The sequence below is a fragment of the Vanacampus margaritifer genome, chromosome 10 (genome assembly GCF_051991255.1).
Source record: "Vanacampus margaritifer isolate UIUO_Vmar chromosome 10, RoL_Vmar_1.0, whole genome shotgun sequence".
NCBI classification, from domain to species: Eukaryota; Metazoa; Chordata; class Actinopteri; order Syngnathiformes; family Syngnathidae; genus Vanacampus; species Vanacampus margaritifer.
In genome coordinates, this window is record NC_135441.1 from 14,467,377 (window position 1) to 14,473,428 (window position 6,052).

The 6,052-nt window shown below is 40.9% G+C and overlaps 1 protein-coding gene across 1 annotated transcript in view; it reads right to left on the minus strand.

Moving 5' to 3' along the window:
* ahnak (AHNAK nucleoprotein) overlaps positions 1-5,813 on the minus strand; it is a 32,663-nt gene extending 26,850 nt beyond the window's left edge. Inside the window, exon 1 of the mRNA XM_077577253.1 lies at positions 5,691-5,813. The gene's annotated coding sequence lies outside the window, so the exon portion shown is untranslated. The remainder of the gene's footprint in view (positions 1-5,690) is intronic.
* Between the last annotated feature and the right edge of the window lie 239 nt (positions 5,814-6,052).

Genomic DNA, 6,052 nt, shown 5'->3' on the forward strand with positions numbered 1-6,052 from the left:
TTACTTTCTATCCAGCACACAAACATTCTAGCGATGGGAAAATGAAGCTTCGTGCAGCTTCATTAAGCTTCATGAAGCTCTCTAGACGGCACTCCTAGATTGAAGATGCAGTGGAAATGTAATTTCCATTGTGTCTTTAAACCAAGAGCACCCTCCAGAGGATTCCAAAAATATCGCAAGTGCTTCATGAAGCTTCATGAAGCATCATTTGTCCATCACTAGAAAAATCACTATCAAATTGTTATCGGCGACGTCTGTGCCACAGTGGCTCACACAACAACAAAAAAGGTACACTTTACTTAAACAGCCAACCCCATTAGGCCAAAATAAATCAGCTCATGTCGATTTGATCGCCAAATGCAATCATTTCGACGAACACAAAACAGCAGCCGCGTGACCGTGGTTACAGCTCAAGTGTAAGTGAGGAAGCCACTTTATAGGGTTTGGCAAAGCGCAAAAATAAAGGCCACAAAGAAGAGAAGGAAGAAAGGAGGTAGCAAATTATTGTCAAACAGAATGGACTCCCTGTTCTCACATTGTGCAACGAAAGGGGAGAAGGCCTCAGTTCGCTATCCCTTCAAACATGCAGATAGTGTATGCATGTGTGACGCATATAAAAGGAATGCATGTCAAGATAAGTGGTTCTCTTCTGTGCTCCACAGTTAACGTTCAGTACTGCAGCCCTAAACCAAACCACAAGTCCAGAATGAGGACAAAGCCTGCCCACTGACGCCAGCTTGCCCGCTCATTAAAACTGTTCTGAGTTTGGGAGAGTGGATGTTGGAAAATTAGAAGGAAAATTTAAAAAACTAGAGATAGACACAAGGAACGTCAACAGACCAAAGTGAAGGTAGAGTTTTATGCAAGGCAGGTTTTCATTGTTTTCTCTTGCATTACTGGATACGTGAGGTGGGAGGACCTCTGATTGAATTTCCTCTCCTGAGGTTAATGTTTGAGAGGGAGTGTTTCCTCCAAAACACCAAGGCTTTGTCAAGAACGGTTGTTTTTATTGGATGGATTCCATCCTGTACACATTTATGCAATATTAGGATGTAAGATAATGTGAAATACTGCGAGTTTTTTGCACAGTAATAAAGCCAAACACAAATCCTATATGAAACTCAAAATCAAGAGAGGCACATTTTCTTTAACTCATCTTACATTCAATGAGAGAAATGGTGCCACAATGAAAACCAGATTGCATGTGAGGCTTTTCACTTGATCCATAGCAGCATCGCACACTTCATAATTAAGTCACAATTTGTTTCTGTCCATCACAGCTGCCATTGGAACAAGAACAAGTGCAAGTCCATTCATAGCTAGAGGGCAGAAGGTAAAGACGAGGGCAGAATTGCAAGCATAGTTTCAGAATGTATATTTATAGATATTAGACTTTCGTCAATGCAGAAAATGTCTGAGAAAAAAAACATTGAAGTGAATTGTGTTTCAGATTACATGGGAAAAAAAGCAGGCCTAACACCTGTCTGTCACATGTTTTGCTGTTTGATAAAAGATACAAAAATACTGGATCTGCTTTCTTTTCCATTGGTCCGACGTTTAATAAAAATCCTGAAAACAGCTTTGGAATTACTTCAGTAACATAACAACAGAAACAAAGGGAGGCAGATGTAAATAAAACACACCCTTCAGGATGTCTTCCCTCATGAGGCATGAGGCATTGTATGTAAATCATTTTGGTTTTATTGCCGATGTATTACCACACCTCTCAAATCACTTTGTTTCTACAGCAAGTCTGACAATGCTCACTGCGGACAGTATGAGACATTCCAAACTCCAGCACTGGATGGACGAGAAGGGAGTGGCTGCAGGGTGGATTGTCTGGAAGGGCTTTTAAAAACTTCACACACTATGGTTACATGTTTATACGCTGCTAGAGAATTTGTAAGCTCCCCTCACAGAGGCAGTTTTGTATCTGCAAACCTGCTGTTGTGTTATTTCCCCATCGCTGTCACATTGGTAAAGTTTAGCCGCTATATCGATCCAAGCACATTGTGGCTGCCTCGCCACACTGGTTCGCCCGCCTATCAACAATCTAACAGAACCAACAAAGGAAAAGGAAGAGGAAGCGTGCTAGAGACCACTTTCTTTCCGTTCCGACTGGCTCATGCCGCTCCTTTTGGGCAGTATTGCCATGCAATAAGAAAACAATACAGAGCAGGTGGTGCTGCAAAAAAAATGTCAAGCATGTCTTGCTCTTCTGGCTGGTTACCGCTGCCTTAAGGAGGAGAGTGACGTTTGTTTGGTTGTAACAAAGAAGCAAAAAATTTGTGTGAAGTTGAGCTTGGGCTGGTCATCTATTAATTATTAAGTCACGTTCCCTTTTGTTATCAATGCAAGACATTTCATTGTCTTCTTTCCTTATGGAACAAGAAATGAATCGTAAGATTACCAATAACATGTATCGTATCAAGCTGATACCCTTCCTTATTTGAAGGTAGCGTTACTCGTGACAGCGGCCGATACCAGTATTGTACCAGTATATTAGAAATGAGAAGAATGGAAAATTGCCATTAATTTCATGCAATTTTAAGGGGAAAATGTGATATTGGAATATATAGGTCTTTTTTTAAAACTATTATTCGCTAAATTAGACATTACATGTTATATTTAATGTTTATCAGCGTTTTCTGAAGGATTAAAAAAAAATCCCATAGATTTCAATTGGCGTCAATTATATATGGATTTTTGCTATTCGTGGGCCGGGCCAGTCCCTTTCCTCCGCAAATGGCAGTGGTCAACTGTAGAATAAATATAAAAGTTTTTCAAATCGATATATTGCTCCATCTTATGATCAAATCGGTGGTTGGTTATCTTTTTTTTTTTAACTCGTTGATCGCTGACTGTCCGAAAAATCCTATTGGTGTAAAGCCTAGATATGTTATGCATCAATAGTACTTGTGGAAAGATTCTGGTTGGTAACCCAGTGGGTTGTAAGCGATGTCTGGTCGGTGCTGGATTTCACTTTCTTTCTTTTCTTTGATCCTTCCTCAGGTCTCCTGACAACTTCAGGTTTAGGTGAACGGTATGGGATTTTTAATAGGTTTTAGGTGAAATAATGAGCACACACTTACACACACTCACATATGCACACACACACACCCGCACATGCATATACTCACGCACATACAAAAAAAAGAAAAAGAGAAAAAAGAGAGAGAGAGAGAGCAATGATGATGACATGTCGAATCGGTAAGATTACCGAATGAACAATACTGAGCTCTCTCCCAAAAAAAAAAAAAGTACTTATGGTGTCTGTACATGTTACCAGTATCGGTGACTATATAAGTGTTGAGTACGTATAGGTATTGGTGTGGAAAAAATAGTATCAAACATCCTTATCAAAGTAATGATAATAATAATTTATATGAGTTATTTTATTTGTATTATGTTTTGGGCCCTTACTGTATTTTGAAGCTTAGTATTGACAAAAGTGATCATTTGAGTCTTGGCAGAGGTCTGTCCTCTACTGAGTCCCATTCTAGTTCGTGACACACTTTGTCACATGGTTGGCAAGGGTGTCAGGATCAAAAAATTATAAGACTTGATGCAAAACAGTGTGCTTTTCCATGAAAATGTCTTCAACGACTTCACATGACACCATAATATGGTCTCTGTGTCAATTCATTGCTAAGCGACACGAGTATTTAAACAAACGGTATTTGCCTGCAGCCAGAACGAGGCCCTGTTCACTGGGGAGTCTTTCACAACCAGTTCTTGGAGTTTCATCACCTCCAATCTATGATGCATGTTTATTCGTCTGTGTGGCGTGCAGGTACATGCACGACACAACCGTTCACTTACAGCAACATGTGTTATACAATACTTCACACCACATTATCGCCAAGTTAAACACAAATTATGACATTCCAAGAGTACTATTGCCAAAGTACACTACCAAAGACCCCCCCATCCTCCCCGCAGAACCATTTGGCTCTGTGAGAAGCCTATGTTAAAGTCAATCTCCTTGACAGGAGCAATTTGAAAAACGCCAGACATTTACAACCTTACAACACACAACATGGACAGCAAAAAAAATTTGCAGAGAAGAGCCACAGTGCACTGAAATGTTTTTTTGGGTGTGGCAGGAGAGAGCTACGGGGGCCAGGCAACTGCACACGTTGACATTTTACTCTTTGCTAGCATTTAAGAGATGAGTGACTTCTTGCTCATTTTTGTCCTTGTTTTACTTGCTTTGAGTGAATTTGATCCAGATGATGAAGATTCTATCTAAAAGTTTTGCTAAAAAGATATTTTAAACTCTTTCACCAAACCTCAATACACAGTAAAAGCATCTTAGTCACAAACGTGCAAAGTCTTAGTTCCCCCTTTATGGCTCAAACCTGGTTTCAATTAGCTTGTCTTTCCAAACCACTGCATTCCATTACTCCCCCTCCTCACCCCTGCTCCGCCCATCCCCCCCTCGCAGACGCCCTCCTTCGTACTCTCGTTTCCCTTCTTCCTCTCGCCTTTTCCCCTCATCTCTCCTGACTTGCGCCCCTGTCCAAGAACCAAGGTTATGAGACCCGCAAGGAAACGGACAAAGAGGAAAATCTGCCAGAAGAAAAGATTTGTAGACTTTAGCAATGAGGTCAAAAAGCTGTTTTGTTTCAACTTTTTCCTGTTTGACAATCAATTTCTGGAAAGTTCCCCAATAAGGCTCAGAAAACAAGTTTGAAAAAAAATAAAGCAGAATTTCATGTTTTCGATTAATATTCATATGTGGCAAAACAAATATGCCCTCAAATGCATACAGTAAAACAAGTAAAACTACACTTAAAATCTAAATCAAGAATATATTTCCTTTCCACAGCCAGCATTCATGATACTTTTGGGCATTTTTTGGTGGCTTGGCCATGAATTTTCAAGCATGGAGATTTCAACTTTTGAAAGGGTGTGCCTCTGTGAAGAGAAGTACACAGAGAGAAAAAGGAGGGGGTGTAAGGAGGCGAAGGAGAGGAATCCACACCCAGACTGGTTGGTGGCTACAGACGCGCATGGCTGCGTAACTTTACTTTTTAAACATCCACATCCCTGCCCAAGCCTTTGCAAAGGGTGACAGACAACAGGAAAACACAAAGCGATAAAATCAACACAGGCAATTTGACTCTTATCTTGACAGCCGTTCAACTGTCATCAAGTGTGAGGAACACACCAGTGCTACTTGAGAACCACATGTTGCATTTAGACAGAATTAGAATGTCATCTAAGTGTTTGGTAAAGCAAATCCCAATGCAAATACAATGCAGTAACTATTACAGTGAGTTCATCTTTTATGCATTAAAAGCCTTTGACTCACACGCTGTTGCGCAGTTAAAGGAAAAGTGAAGTGCGCAATTCCAGTCCTCTGCGTTCATGTGAAGCTTGCAAGTACACACCCACTTTTGTAACTTGCTCCATTTTTTATTTAAAAAAAATCAATTATCGCAACATTTTAAGATCCCCCCCAGAAAAAAAAAGCTTGCAAAGTGTCAACACAAATGCCAAGTGAAATATGACAGGAATTCTAGAGTGCCAAGTTTGTCACTTTAAGTTAATGATTGAAATTTGAAAATTGATGTTTTCCTCCTATAATAACCACTTGAGGCGAAGCCCAGATGACAGTAAGAATAAAAAGTATGCACATATTTGTTACACTTTTCAGGAGAAAGAATAAGAAAAAAGATCTGTACCTGTGCGCACACGTTGCGCGCGAGAAGCCTCACACAAGCTTGAGCATCCTTGAAAACGTTGTCGTCTTCCCCTTCTCCTCAGCCCAAGAAGAGCGCTTCTCAACTTTGTCTGATGAGATTCTACGACTTCTCCAACTTTTTCGACCAGGCAAAGTTTCCAGGGCGTTTTCTTCCCCCCCTTCGCACTCTTCTCCCTCCCTCGTCTCTCCACTGAGTGGATTTTAACTTCTTTTTTTTCCCTGTGTGGCTGCTCCTCTGGGCTGAGCAGAGTGCTCGGATAGGGTGCTGGGTTGGGCTCCTGGTTTTCAGAGGGGAGGGGACCAGTGCGAGGGAGTTGTCCTTTGCAGCCATGGGACGAACTA